Source organism: Watersipora subatra, chromosome 8 (genome assembly GCF_963576615.1).
Source record: "Watersipora subatra chromosome 8, tzWatSuba1.1, whole genome shotgun sequence".
Taxonomy (NCBI): Eukaryota; Metazoa; Bryozoa; class Gymnolaemata; order Cheilostomatida; family Watersiporidae; genus Watersipora; species Watersipora subatra.
This window is the reverse complement of record NC_088715.1, coordinates 14957795-14974895: the sequence shown is the minus strand read 5'-3', so window position 1 is coordinate 14974895 and position 17101 is coordinate 14957795.

The window sequence follows — 17101 nt, the reverse complement described above, 5'->3', positions numbered from 1 at the left end:
AGCTGATACATCGACTTGTGGTGGCAAAAGAGTTAACAATGTACTAAAATCTATAATAGCAACCCTATACATACTCTTATTGCTCAAGTTCGGCAAGAATGTAAACTATATTTTTAAGGCCAGCTATGAAATTCTCGTCATTGAATTTGAGAATTTGCACCAACTTGACACTTTAATTCGTGTGAAAGTATTTATGTTGCATCAAACAAAAGCTTTACATAAATTATTAATGTTAGGTGGAGTTCCCGTTATAAGAGGTATACATTATAAAAGCATTTACTGGACAGATATTCCAACCAGAAAATGTCCAAACTATGCCCATACACTGAAGTTCGTTCTTTGAATTACCATACTGGGTTTGAAGTTGAAATACGACATAACAGTCAATCAAGAGAACTTCAATTTACTTATTATACAGGAAACAAATGCATTATGTTTAGAAAGCAATGCAAGTGTTTTGAAAAAAAAAAGTTTGGGTCATGTATATATAGTTCGAAAAAAAACTGCTTTTTATTTTGCGTATTCACTTTTCACGAAGAACCAATGTTCCTGTATATCACGAAAAATGATAGATAACTGCAAAAGATAGCTATGACAAGCAGAACGGGATTTTGAGCAAAAATTGGATTTCTCACAAACAGATTGTAAGCACATAATACTAATATGCGAGTCAATCCTTTAATCAACATGAATGTCATTAAAAGTTAAAAAGGCTATAGCATGGGGCAAATTATTAACTCTTTCGCTACCATAAGCGGATGTTACGGCTTCCGAGGTAATATAAGTACAGACCGTAAGCCAATGTATTAGCCTATCAATAGGGTTTCACTTTTCTTTTCACTACGAAGCCCATGCATTAGCTAGACACATCAAACTCAGTCTCAACCTAAACAATTTTGTTGCTAATGACACGCAACCAATAGAAGAATTTTTGGCCTAACAGTTTCATTTCTACTTATTATCAAAAAGGGAAAACCAGATAGTTATCGTAATGGCAATAAGAAAAACACTGCGTTAATTCAACGCGAAGAAAGCGTCAGAACATTTGTGAGATTGGGACTCACTAAACAGTTTCATACTTATTTTGTAGAATTTGTTTTTGGAAAAAATGCATCTTACAGTGAAGCAGTAGGTTTTGATTTTCGGAATGTTACTTAAATACTAGCTGTATATCAGTTTTTTGAAAATTTGTTTGAATTAATTTGGGCAAAATAGTTGTTCGGTCAGAAATTAATGTGGTAGCAAAAGTGCTGAATGTATTTGCCAAAAATCATATATTTAATTTTAAAGACTAGAAGTGATTTTTTATCTCCGTAATTGTAAAATACATGTGAAAAAATTTGTTTTTTTCACTAACGCTCATTCTACGTCGCTCAATATTTTATTCTATAAACACCGTGATTTACCTTCACTAAGTTCCTGTGTCCACTCCCCTCTGACCAGAAACATCCCAAATATGTAAGCTGTTGCAACCTTAAATTGCCAGTTCTTTAAATAACTTGACTAGCATCAAGGTAGATGCAGGACAGGTTATGGCAACACCCTGCAATGATTCATAACAAACTAGAAATAACAAGTTTTTTTTATTAGAACCTTTTCCGATTTATACTAAACGTTTACATCATACGTTTACAGCTAATCGTTTGCAAGTTCATTGATTGCTGCATAAAAAGAAAACATGAGCAAGTAGAAGTGTATTTGGTATTCTAGCCCCTGACATTCAATCACAACTTTTATATTTCTCACCAGTGTAGTCTTTAGGCAATAGAAGAGCATGACTTGAGCAATGTGAACAAAATTTCAAAAGCGATCGCGAAGTCATGAAATTGATTTTCAGTTGTCTGACCTTAATTTGGACTTGGCTTTTAGATATTATTGTAAGGTAAAGTTTAGAGCTCGTCACCATGAGTGTTAACTGCAAGTTTCTGTTCCTGTCCCAGACGCTACGCTAACCTATAGTTTGTACAAGTGCTATCACCGGTGAACAGGTAACAGGAATGCAAGAACACGACAACTATAAACATGCAAGGGTGAATAAAAGCTGTGTACATAATGGAAATCAAGGAGTTATTCACAGGGCATAGTCCAATTTTTAAAACATAATAACTAGAACCTGATGTTCAATCAAATTTTTGTAAATAAGAACTTTGCACCAGCTTCATGAAACTAAATAGTCATACATAATAGTTACATATATATGGAAAAAGAGACAAACCAAAAAGCAGCAACATTCATTCAATACTAAGAATGATTAACAAAGCTGAGAATATTAACCAGCATAATGCACAGTAGCACTGACATACATTTGCTGCTTGAATGGTATGTTTCCAAAGAAAAGCGGGTTCATTTTTTCTAAAAGATTACTACTCCCTAACAAGCAAAACTATAACAAGCCATGGAACTACGAGCTGGCAACCTAAGCAGCTAAGTTGTATATGTAATCCAGATGAGTCTATTACAGTTTTAGCAAGGCAAATAATTAAGCAATATTTGAGTGTTCACCAAATTAAATTTTTTTCAATGTGCCATTTTTAGCGGCACAGAGAAATCAAATTTTTGATGACCATTTACACCGGCTTGAGGCAGGTGGTAAGAATGAAACCAACTAGATTTGTTCGACTTAGTGAAAAGCGTATAAAAGTATTAGGCACAATTAGCCGCATGAATACTTGTTACAGAAATATCTATCATATTAAGATAGAGTTTAAAATCATTTCTCTAAAAAGCCTGTTGCAGTTGCTTCATTTTGTCCTGAGAACATTTAAAAACCTTTAATAGAAAATGTGAAACTTATATAAAATATATAATATAATATAAAATTAAAACCGGTAGAAATTTTTTGTTAGCGATGACATATTTTTATTGTAGTTTTACATTAGCACTATTTGTTTGAAACAGTGTGGTAACTACATGATGCATTTATCGATAACTTCAGCTCCTTTACTATTAAAGGAATTTCTTCACTGTGACATAAGTAATCACTGGCACCTACATGTAATTTCTAAAATGAGTCTGTATAAATGGTTATAACTTTAAACCACATGATCTATACAGTATTTTTATAGCAAGTTAATCAGTATAATATTATGTTAGTTGATGCAACAAAAACTATCAAAAATGCGTTGTAGAATGAGAGGGAACGCTTTTCGTCCATTTTGAAATTACCGTGAAGTGAGCATAAAACTCAATTCGGACGATTCATGAATATTATTAGTTTACAATATATTATTACTGATAAAAATAATTACTCTCATTAGCACTATTGCTCAATAAAATTATCCAGTTCATATAACTAAAACTAGTAAAAATTTGTGGCTGTTATGCTTCCGACATGACTGTCATTTCTAGGAAAAAAATTTCATAAAACAAGTATTCGCAAAGCGAAACTACGCTTGGGTTGTAAACATATTTTTATTGGTTCAACATATACAAACAATTTCTTTTTTCATTCAGGTATATATGCAAAAAGGTAATTAGTCAATTACTCACTAATCATAAACAATTTGGGTCATGACCTCAAAAACCATGGTTAAATCTGGGGTTTGAGATTTGGAGTTATCTACACTACTAGCAGAAAGAGTAAGTTCTCAGTTATTTTGCAAAAAAAAATTGATTTTACATTAATTACAGCAGGTTTTATGGTCAATAAACTGAATGCATGTTCACCATTAATGCGATAACAGTTCCGAGTAAACAGGTGTTGAAGTTAGAGGAACGAATACTATTGCACAATCGTGTTTACATTTCATAATATCATAGCAACCAATATTAATCAAGATGTTGTGATATTTATCTAGATTTCTGAATTTAAATCCAGAAACTTATGCTGAAGTTAAAAATCTAAACAGATTGTAGCTGGTTGTCATATAAATAGCTGTATATCTATAAGAAAATGTATTACTTATTCAGTTAGTGCAGCTTCATAGTCAGATAACTCAACTTCCTGGTTTGCGACTTGACCATGGTTTCTGAGATCGCGACCCATTCATACAAAAGCTTGACAAAGCCACATCATGCAGCACTTGGCCATACGAAAACACTTTGACTAGCTTTACTGTACTACTAGGTTCACAGTAGCTCAGGAGTTGAACAATTTGATTTGCACTGAAACAGCTTCGTCAAAAGGAAACAGAAGCAATCAGTGCAAAATCTGCTTTGTATTACTTTTACGTCATGCTTTGTTGTATTTGAGAATCATATTGCATATGCGTATAATTCAGAAAAATGCAGGACCAAAGGCTTTCAAGCTATTAATATTAATCGAGCTAATTATTATTGTAGCTAATTTAATTATTAGATGATTAAAAAAACAATTGAGACAATTTATGCGTAAATTAAAGGTGGACTTGAAACAAAACTTACATTACAGTTATTTAGTCTCAAACTATTTACCGTATCTTACTCTGTTGTGTTGTAAGTGCAAAATATGTGAAAAAGTAATCACAAGATCTTAAAAGATCAAAATCAAACAGTTAATCGCAGCCATCACAAAAAAACATCGTAGGTTGGAATCCCTTTACGAAACGGCTCAAATGGGATGTAAGTTGCGCAATGATGTTTCCTGTTTACACTTTCGTGCAACCTCATTCGTCGAAATATTTTTACAAATATACCTCATGCATTCAATAAATCATGTCTATTGTCCCTAGGTGCCTATTTCCTGATCATTGTAATGCTGTCACTTTGAGCACTGACATCTCAAAACCTAGCCTAAAAATATGTTATTTTTTAACTTTAGTTCAAAAGAATGTATATCATCCTCTGACGAACATGAGGAGCCTGTTGGTCACCTGTGATAGTCAAAAGATTCTGCAAAAAAATGTTCATGCTTTTTGACAGGAATTATGGGTCACATGATCAGATTACGACAAAAAGATTAGACCAAGATGAAACAAAATTGTAAAGTAGCGAGCATCTATAATTGAGAATGTACATGTATATTTGATGAGAGCTTCCCGGTAGAACCCGAAGTGTTTGTCGTAAACTAGTGCTACGAGACGTTTAATACTGAAGCTGTGATTGGCCTTTAATTTTACGTGATAACATTGCATGTCAAAACAATAACTACACTGAGTTGAGTACGTAATCAAAATAAAGGGATTCTAACCTACGTCGTTTTCCTGATGGCTGCGATTTTTGAGCTTTTCGTTTTTGACTGTTCATTTTTGAGCTTTGAAGAGCTTGTAATCACAATCTTAGAAAATATGCACCCACAACCCAGCTGAGTAAGGCATGGTGAATCTTTTGAAACCAAATAACTGTAATGTAAATTGTGTTGCAAGTAGACCTTTAAATGCAGCTGCATTTTGATAGCATGTTTATAACCAGGCTTGATGTAAAAAACAGAGTAAGAGTCATACCACAAGTTCATGATTTTTGAACAAATTATTACTTCACTCTTCAATATGTTGAACATGCTAAAACAGGTTAAAAATTATTGATCTTGTTGAAAGAGAAGAAATTTGAATTGCCACTTGATGTTATAAAAAACTACTAAAAATATTTGATGACCAGGATTCACAAGAGCACTTTTAATTGTATCATAGTTTGGAAAATATAATATTATTACATGAACAGACAACTCAAGAATTTAGGTGAGCAAAAGTGTTGCCTAAAACGGTTAATACAAATTGTTTTTTTAGTTATAGCTAAAAATTCAATGTACCTGGCAGTGATATGGTAGCATCATTACCATATCGTTCTATATAGAACAAAGTAATACACTATTTATTCGAGAATACAACATATTTTGGTATACAGATCGCTATTCTCATAAATGTAATGGATTTTGTTAAAGACCTAACTTTCACCAATGAATGAAGTGTGCCCTCGGGTTAGCATGGCCCCTATTTTTGAACTACGCCGCCTTTGAGATTTTTATATACATCATCCATCAACAGAAAATTTTACATGTAATGATGCCAACAAAAAGCTTAAAGTGTGTTGCAATATGAGCTCGGCCGTGTTCTCAGCCTCTTTCGCTAATTAATAGGCACCAATCAGTAATCCATTTTCAGAAGTCTATTGATTGCCAATTTTTGAAACCTTGGTAACTTTAATGGTCGGACACGGCTGGTTACTGTAAAAAAGGAAATTGCGAGAACAAAAATAGTGCTCCCGTAAAGCGGAAAGTTCCAGGTCGGTGAGGGTTGTTAACATGTTTTCTATTGGTTCAATGCAGGCAGATGATTCTTTTCTTTCAAATAGGTACACGTATGACAGGCTAATTAATCAGCTACTCACTAAAAAGATGTGTTTTGTACAAAAAATTTTGCAAGAGCCATAGAACATTGATCTTGGCTATATGCGTACGTTGTGCCGAGCTGCACTGCACAGCCTGTTGTATGCACTCAGTTAATGGACTATGCACAAACCTGCTTGTGTTTTAGAACGTTTCCATTCTGAGACTCCAAATTAAACTCATAAATTTGATATTAAATTTATACAAAGTTGAAATACTGTACATAAATATAAAAAAAAATGTGATAAATTGTACATACAACTCCATACATTAGTATTTCACATCCTAGCTATTGTTTTGGTTATTTTTTTGATTGCCAGTGCTATGGTATTCTGGTTTAGCCAACTGCCCAATGCAATTAATGACTGCAGTCTCCAGAGCCAACTTTAATCATCAGAAGATCAAGACTTTAAAAAAAACAAGGGCTCATCAACTTACCCCTTAGCTTTTTTAAACACTTGTAGACCAATATGATTGGTTCAATGGGAACATGATTGAGGGACTATAGTTCGGTGTGGAGAGCTCATCTTCGTTCTCCAGATCAGACAACTTCTACAAAAGTGGAATGTTGGTAATGTAATATTAAGTAAGAAAGTTGATGACCACTTTATGCATTGGGCCTCTTACCACCGTCCATTTGGTATTTGCAGACATGTTGAAAGTGGGCTACCGTTAAACCTATATTTGAATGCTAACTCTTATTTAACGGTACTGCTATTTGAGACCACTTTAGGCAATTGTTTGAAAAATTGTGGGCCATTCTTTTATTGAACGCCACCTCTATTTAAGGATGGGAGTTACCTCTTCAAAAAGAAGTAACAACTTACCTCCTCAAATAAAGGTGCTAGGTTACCGCTAACTTGGATGTAAGTTAGCAAATTTTCTTTTTCTAACTAAAAAGGTTCATGTCGCTCCTACAGATGGAGAGTACAAAATATAGGCAACACCACTTTGCCTGTAAAATGGTTCAATTTATTTTCTCATAATTCTGATGAGCTATTTAAAAAATACCATGCCAGCTTCTATTTCAAGATTACCTCTATTTGACCACTGCTATAGGGGTAGGACTGAAAGATAGAGCGTTGTTGCATCAAAAGAGATGTGTTATGGTATTTTCTTAGGTATTATTATCGCGTTTATCAAAAGTTTAAAAAAAAAGTTTTGAGTACCGATCGAGTCTAAAATAAATTAAAATTATACTGCAAAAAGGTTTACATTACGCAAAGAAATTCAAAGCAACAGACAAATGGCAACAAGTGTTGAAACTAATGTGTTGAAAGGTCTATGCGAGGTCATTGCGTAAAAAGCTTATTAAGTGAACTAGTTAAGGATGACCTACCAGCCCTTGAAAATCAAGTTGGGTACGTATCCTATGACTGGGAAAAAAGCGTTGAACTAGCATTGGCGATCTGTTCATCATTCACTATGTTTCCATGACGGGCAGTGCTTCGGAGTTGCGCCCTCTCCGAATCATGGAAACGGCGTCTTTGCACTGAAATCACTGCGAAGCCAGTGCAAATTCGCAGCAAAGAAACAGCAATTTCGCAGTGACTGCGCATAGCTCTCATGCCATGGAGACGGATACTTCGAGGCCCATAAACTAGTACAAATGTTATCCCGCTAAACTTGTTTTTTTTTCTATTTTCCGATCTTCTTTCACCTATATTAAATTATGGTCTGCACCCACGAGGACGATGAGGTGATCATTTTTCTAGACTTTGTTTTCGATGCCAACTCTTTTCGAAAAATAGGTGGCTAGTCGTAAATAAACGTTTAAATAATATATTACTTAAAAATATTTAATAAAAAAATACTACATTGTGAAAATTGTGATAAGGCTTGTAAAACCTTGTGAACGTGTATTGTAAATAAAAGAATAATGATGACAGAAGCATAAAAAGACTGTTTCTGAAGTTCGGTATCAATGTTCGATTCAATTTCTCCATCAGGCGATTCGATTTATACAATTTCTCTTCTCTGCTAATTTGCTGAAAACCACTGCGCAGCATGAAAACATACAATCCCCTCGACTTTGGAGGGGGCTGCATCGCAGTACTGCGCACCATGAAAACATAGTGGTTATAATATATCTCAAAAAAGAGGACTTTAATGACTACTTACCTAAACAGATAACAAACTACTGAGCCACCACCAGTTGATATGTTGGTGGACATGCTGATAAATTTGATATAAGCATACTTAAAGTGCTTGCCAAATGGAAAGCAATACATGAGCTGTTATGGATGAGCAGCTTTCAATGCAAGCAGCTAGGCAAATGGCTTTGTACTAGCCTTTGGTACGAAATATTACCCAAGCCTGGGTCAGTAGACATCTAGCACCTCTGCTAGTTAAAGTGCAAAAATTTTCAAATAAATTAAGTAATTCCATGTCAATAAGATAATACCATAGTTGTTAAATATAAATATAAACCTGTAAAAATTCATGACTTGATGATATGTCGTGTTTTAACGCTTTGATCTTTGCCGATCTTATCAATGCGTGTCAGTAAACCTGGGCAATATTTGCAGCGATCCGAAGAATTGTATAATGATATTTGGTCAAACACCAGTAAAAAACCTGCCACAGATGTCATCAAACAGAAAAAAATGGTATTTCACCATTGTTTGGGCTGAAACTACAATTTTTGTGTACGATTTTAAAAACTCGTAAATAAATTTACAGATCATATCTATCCAGCACACGCTCCTCATCATTTCATGACTCAAAATATACTGGAAAATTATAGTTAGTAAAATATTTTGCACCTGCAACACAACAAAGTAAGACATGGTTAATCTTTCCATACTAAATAACTGTAAGGTGAATTTTGATGCAAGTAAACCTTTAACCCTTTCACTACCGCATTAAAATCTTACCGAATGAATATTCTGCCCAAATTGATGAAACAATTTTTTGAAAAGCTGATATACCGCGAGTAATTAAGCAATATCTCGAGAATAAAAACAGATATCATTTTACTGCAAAATGCATTCAAGTCAAAACAAAATTTTCTACAAGTACAAGGTGAATTTTACTCTTGTACAATATCCAACGTTTTCGAACGAACGCAGTGTGTTTTTCCATGCCATGAGATCTGGTTTCGCCTTTTTAAAAAATAATTAGAAATGGAACCGTTGAACCAAAGATTTTTTTAGGTGCATTTGATCGGCAACAAGATTGCTGCACTGGAGACAAATTTAGATTGGTCTAACTAATGTGTAGGCTTCGTAATGAAAAGAAAAGTGAAACCCTATTGATAAGCCTATATATTGTTTTACGGTCGGTACATTTATCACCGCGATTTGTTGACAATATTTAGCTAAAAAAATTATATTGATAGCAAGTGATTGGCAACAAGGTTGTTCTACTGGAGACAAAATTTGATTGGTCTAGCTATTATATTGGCTTCATAATTAAAAAAAAAGTGAAACCATATTGAATAGCCGATATATAGGCTTAGGGCCTGTACTTGAATTACCACTAAAGCCGATATATCGGCTTACGGTAGCGAAAGAGTTAAAGACAGGGTTTATTTTCATTGGAGGGTGAGTGTATGTCTCAATAGCTTAAAATCTTCCAGTTAGGAAAACCAGAATACATTGAAATCAAGGCTCAGAGGCTAACCATGACACTAAACCATAAAAATACTCATTTTAATATTATCACCAGAACTATATCGAATGCGAACTTTGATTTTTTGTAATAACAAAGAAAAACAATTTTACATATTAACTTTACGTTGTTGTTATTGTTATATGGAACAATACCATTTTTTAATTTCTTTTTGGCATAAGTAACAGTAATAAAACAGCAAGAAAGGCGTACAGCTAATGGCTAAGTCCTGACAGTTTTTGTCTAAATTAGAAACAAAATAAATGAAAACCTAGAAAGAAAATGGAAGAAAGTCAGATTGTTTTATTTGGTCAGTACATATCTATCCTCAACCAAGAGCAAGCCAGGCACTGTAGCATTATTACGAAACGCAATATCAGACTCTACAAGAAAAACGACAAATGATGATTAGCTTGCATTTATGTTGGCCAAGGCAAGTTAGACAGTACATGACAAGTTAGACAAAGACATATGAGTAATGCTTGTAACCAGTGCCAGCATGTGGTTTACAGTGATTGATGAGATTAGCTCTTTCTCTGAACTAAACAGCCAACAGGTATGAGATTACATAATGCCATACACTCAGCTATATACAAAGGGATGTTTAAATAATGCTCGTTACTAGTTTATGACCTTTATTTTTTGAACTGGGTTCTATGTTTGGCTCTGAAAGCTAAAGCTAGCTGGAGACAAAACATGTCCTGCAAGACACTGGAGAACTATCAAGCAAATTTTAGTCATTGAATTTTCTGATGCTACCCGCAAATTCGTTGCAAACTAGCATATTAATGTGTATACGAATGGCTTCATGATTTTGCATGTACCTCTATCATGGTTGGTTAGCCAATCTTCAACAAAATGTTCACAAACAAAAACAAGGCTAAGTCAAAATAGTAATTTTCTCTCAAATAATCTCTGCTACTTTGAATGTTTACATAACCACATAAACTCATTCGCACCCATGCGCGAGTTAAAGCAAATTAACATGCGTTTTTATGACGTTGCTAGGCACTCAATGCGTGTTATTATTTTTAAATTATAAAATAATACTTTTGATTCAATATAAAGGTAAATTTCTGGCCAATCAGACAAACTTTAAAATATGCTTCTGTGACGTCTCTGGCAAAATCTATAACCAGATTAGTACACCTATCTCAATATCTACCAAAACCGAAAATCATCCCGCCGACTTGAAATTTTATCGTTCATGTTATTTTTTTTCAACTCTATGAGTGAATAATAAATATGCAGATTGAGAAGGTGTAAGACATTGAAAAACTGCATAAATCAAGTTAAACATTATTTTTAATGTTTCAAAGTTTTTATTAACTTTTAATTTTGCCAATTTGAATCGTTATGCTCGAATAAAAATGCATTCTTCACGCTGCCAGCTGTAGTCAGACTGCAAAGCCTCTGCAGACTGCAAAGACTTCACAAAGCCCTGCAATTATCAATTCCTGCAAATCACTTGACATTTTCACAGTTCGCTTCAGCTTTTATGACTATGGAGCTATTCTTGACTTGCGTGCTCTGGTGGGTTCCTGTCCCAGCTAAGTGTTTTATGTATGTATGAAGATGTTGGTTCTAGTGTTTCAGATTGAATTTTATTATTCACAGGTGTGTTCTGCCACTCTCTAGCTAACTCTGCCCTACAAGCCTGACTCTTAGCGCTAAAAGTCACATAATGCGTGTATTATGAGTCTGTGATGATATTGCAAAATACTAGATAAACCGCAGTAATAACATTGGCCTTGCCTTGAATGTGGCTGCAGTGAATAACAACTCTGTCACATCTAGCGATACTATGACAACTACCTTTTCTGATTGCTATAACTTTATCTCTATCTCTTTCTTAAAGTATATGGAACAATTTAAGTACTGTTCTACATACTTAAATTGTAATTACAAGTGAAAATCATTTTCTATCGTTTTGCAGGTACAACTACAAAAACATTGAATCTTAAATCTGAAGAATGGAGAGTAAACTTTTAAAAACACTACCCTGCTCATACTTAATTTAGCAAGTAGCATTGACTGAAACATGTTAGATATCCAGTGTTATATTTGAGCAGCCTAATTTAATCCATGACACCAGAATAGTAATCGTGATATTAAAATACAATTATAATTATTTCCATACATGCATTAGTCCATAGCAGGCATAGTTGTTGAGTATTGCACATCTTTCAAGCGACTAATCCCAGCATTTATTCATTCTGCTCCAAGAATTCATGTAGCAAAACTCGAACTCAGAAGTCAAAGTTCTAGCCAACACAATAAAAATACTCAAACTTTCTAATGCCAAAATTTGAGAGAAGATAAACTGGCATTTTCAGTGAGTATAATTGCTCAAGACAAATATTAGGGGAGAAGTGGGATATATGGAAACAGGAGATACATAGGTAACCCCATTATTAGAAATTGTTTATTTTAGTTTTCTATTGCTTGTATAATATTGTTCAATCAAAAAATAGGTCACTGCTGCCATCTTAGTTCCTGTCAAAGTGAAAGTGTAAAGCATGGAGGTAAGTTACCTTTCATCAGTACTGTTTTGTAAATTTACTTAATATTCTAGCAGGTTTAACATGCAGTAAATGAATGACGTTCACTCAAATTTCTGTTTTCAACATAAATAAACATATTTTAATCGATTTGAGACAAAATGTAAAACTAATCTTTAAATAACTTGAGAGTTATGGCACTTCACAAAGGTTATAAGCTGGGGATACATGGGCCATTAAGGATGAGGATAGTTGGACCAGTTGGCCTAACTAATCTACTGCAATAAAGTGCATAAACGGATAGATGGGTCGAGCAGCCAAGTATAATTTTATCATAACCCATTCAATTTACGCTTTTAGCAAATACCATAGTTGTATAAAAAGAAAACAACGAAAAGCTATACGTCAAATATTTTTATGGGTAGTGCTGTAGATAAGATAATAAATGAAAAGCATTCAGCTGTATGTATAGCCAAAGATCATGAAATTTGCCCTTATGCCCAAGTTTCCTCAAGTGGTGGCCCCTGAATCCTCCATACTGACCCATGCATCTTTTTTCTATAAGGATAGATGGCCCATTGACTTTAATATATGCAATTATTTGAATGCAGTTGAGAGAGCAAAAGTAAAACCATGTTCACGATGCTCTTAACCAAGCTCTAAGAGCATGCAAAATTATAAATACAACAATGCAAAAAAACCTTAGTTATTTCGCAATACAAATGTAACTCTTTTATTGGCCCAAGTATCCTACTTCTCACCTACTCTGTACTAACAAAAACCAACCACAATACGAGGACAGCACTACGCATGATTGGTAAGGTCTATTGGTTAGGTTATTGAAAGCTGGCTGAAATCATGATTGTTAAAGACAGGGTTTATCTCTATTCGAGGGTCAGTGTATGTCTCAATAGCTCAAAACTTTCAAATTAGACAAAACACAGAACATTTAACTCAAGGTTCAGAGGCTAACCAGGACACTGCACCATGTAAATATCCATTTTAATGTTATAACTAGAACTATATTGGTTGCTAAATATGATTTTTGGTAATTAAAGAGAAAAACTGTTTTAAATTGTACTCTTTTTGCTATTATTATTACTATATAAAACAATGTGAATATTAAATTTTCTGTTGGCATAAGTAACAGTAACAAAACACCAAGAAAAGCGCACAGCTAAAGGCTAAGTCGTCGCAGTTGTTGTCTAAATTAGAGACCATATAAATGAAAACCTGGAAAGAAAAAAAGAAAAAAAGTCAGATTGTTTTATCTTGTCAGTACATAACCCCAATCAAGAGCAGGCCAGGCATTATAGCATTATTATGAAACACAATGTCACACTCTACAAGAAAAAATGGCATTTGATGATTAGCATGTATTTATGTGGACCAAGTTAGAGAGTACATCACAAGCTACACAAAGACACATGAGTAATGCATGTAGCCAGTGCCAGCCAACAGAGAGAGCCCTGTTGACAGTGATTGATGAGATTAGCCCTTTCTCTGAGCTAAACAGCCAACAGGTATGAGATTACATAACACCATACACTAAGCTATATACAAAGGGATGTTTAATTAATGCTCGTTACTAGTTTATGACCTTTATTGCTTGAACTGGGTTCTATGTCTGGCTCTGAAAGCTAAAGCTAGCTGGAGACAATACATGTCCTGCAGGATACTGGAGAAATATCAAGCATATTTTGGTCATTGAATTTTCTGATGATAGGCTACACGCAAACTCGTCGCAAACTAGCATAATAATAGGTATACAAAAAGCTTAATTATTTTTAATGTACCTGTTTCATGTTTGGTTAGTCAATCCTCAATAAATGTTTCAAAACAAAAACAAGGCTTATGGCAAAATATTCATTTTCCCTTAAATAATATCTGCTACAGTGAATGTTTACATAACTGCAGCAGATATCACATTTCTATACGGAAACGTTAACTACTGCTAACCTTTGCTTTGAAACGGTAGCTTTGATTAGCATATAGTACGGAACTAAATTTTGTATAAGTATTACAATATAAATTATATATTCTTTCAGAATTCGATTAAAAACTATTTCTGTAAACCATTTTTAATTAAACTTTTGTTATAGATCTTTGAATCACTTGAACTTTTTGATAAGTTGGAAAACTTTGGGATTTTAATGATTTAACGTAAAAATCATGCATCCGACAACCAGCTAGCAATGGAAAATTATTCAGTGATGCATATCTACTAATGTCTTCCAATGATCGCAACACTCGATTCCATAAAATCGCTTGACATTTATATAATTTGCTTCAGTTTTTATTACTACAGAGGCTTTCTTAGGTTGTGCGGTCTGGTGGGTTCCTGTCCATGCATATACTGTTTGATCGTACAGCATCGCAAGCATCATGGCAGTGACTTTATCTCTAAGCATTCATAACAGCTCCTCTTTGCTTTTTTCTACTTTGCTTTTCAGTTCTTATATGATTAACACATATATAAAGTCAGATTGTCTGCGTTGAAAAACATGAGTATGGAGCAAATGTTAGGCTACAGTCATCCAAGCTTTCATTAAAAGTCGTATATTTTTGTTACTTTGGATGGGCGAAAACAACAAATCCTGTAGCCTAAGGTAGTCTCCAACGTTCGATGTAAAGTAAGATCTAAAACAAAAGCACACATACCTGCTGCTTTCATTATCTGTTTCATTTCTTAAATACAGTTTTATCCTACTCACGTTGGTCTAAATCAGAAACTCGCTGCCACATATATCTTCTGCCAGCTCGGTTGTCCTCCATTGATAATACTTGCACTAAAAAGCGTTGCTGACATTAGATGAGTTACATTTGAAGCCTTAGGTTTGATATCTACAACATGAAGCTCATCAAGCGATCCCTCATGCACGCCGAGTTCACACAAGCGATATTAAGTCCTACAGAAAGAAATGTGGTTATCAGCGCAATTAAATTAGGTTGATACCCATACGCAGGTACACAATTTGTTTAATTTTTTGGCTGTTGAATACACAAAGACTCGGAGTTTACACAGCTGTCTGCAAGTCCGAAGCAGGCCTTGCCTCAGCCTATGCAGAAAAAGTAGTGTAACTCTGATGATTTCAATATAACAGAGAGAGTTTACTACCAGGCATGTACATTTTTGATGGTTTTAATTGATACGCTACAGCACATACAATAATATGTATAGACAATATACACATATGTTTAAAACAATAGCTTGGAGAGACTTGCCAAATGATTGGTTTAAAAGGCAATGATAAAAGCGTGCATTAACTTGAGCACAATTTTTAAAAAACAATATTTTTGTATTGTATAACATGTTCTAGGACATACAAGTTTGAACCATACAAGTGATTTTAATGCCTTGCCAACCCCTTCTGGTAAGCTCTGCTAACTGATATGCCTATGGGATTTATTTGAAGATCTTAGGGCTTTCTGCAATGCTTAAAAAACAGCACACAATTCACAAGCTATTGGCATGCGAATTACATCATGACTAACTGCTTGTCAATGGCACAAGTTTAAAAAAACACTGTAACATTAAGCGGCAATAAAACATTTTTTCAAATCAGTCAATTTGAGGTTAATTACGTGATTGTATCAACATGCTCTATCTATGGCGACAAGCCGTAATGGAGAGCTAGCTTTAATGATGAGAAGTTGTGGTTCATGTGACTCTATTTAACTCAACTGGCTCAATGTGAAGTCTGAAATGTGAACTGCATGACATGTAAATCAATATAAAACAGTTGCAAATACTTCTAACAATTTAAAATATACATATTGGTTCAAATCTTTTAGAGGCAACTCAAGTGAATAGAATTAGCCATAAATAGTGAAATAAACATGAAATCAGAAATAGGCAGTGAATGTAACAAATCTTAATGTGTGTAAAAGTTCAACAGTTTGCTAAAAATGAAATACACAAAATAATTGAGAAAAATTGCCTTGTTGCCTTCTGTGGCTCGTCTTGGTAGAATAAAATTGAAAATATTGTAGACTTTGAAACTTTAGAAAAAAAACTTTATAAACTTAGAGACTTTATCACCAATAGGGTAAGCTTGTTAAGCCACATTGCTCAGGACAACAACTGCTGCTTTACTGACCAGATCTAGAGAGGACAGTAGACCAAGATGAGCCGAGAATGTGTAAAACTAAACAGAATTAGTGCACATCTCGGTGCCTAAAATAGTCCTAGTCTCAGCCACACCAATCGCCGCAGAAGCAGCAGCAGCTCTCCATCTTATTCATCCCAGCATTCAAAGACTGGAAAGATCATTAGAATTTAATAAAAATGTACCCGTTATATAGTCATGACACATCTGTTGAAGTAATTATCTGTTACACCTTGAAAACAAAGAAGTCTGGGGCTGATTTTTACTAGAAATATGTTTAAGAAATGGCTAAAAATAATATAAGTATTTTAATTTATTACATATATGTTGAAGCCTCTAAAGTAAAAGCCTACTCATATTAAAAGATTTGATTGCACTGAAATATCACTTGGTACTGCGCTATGATGACACAGTGTAGTGGCAAATTGTCACTGCCATTGATACAAGGTAAAAGATTTGGTAAAATGTTATCTCAGCATTACAGCATCTACTGAAATGTCAGTATCTAGGTCGTTTCCAAATGACATCCACTGCTTTCATTTAGCTACCAATTATGAAGCCTGGTTATGTAATGTTAAACCAATTACTCATAACACAGAAAATCCCTCTCGCTACCCCTTTTATCTAGCTAGTCTGTA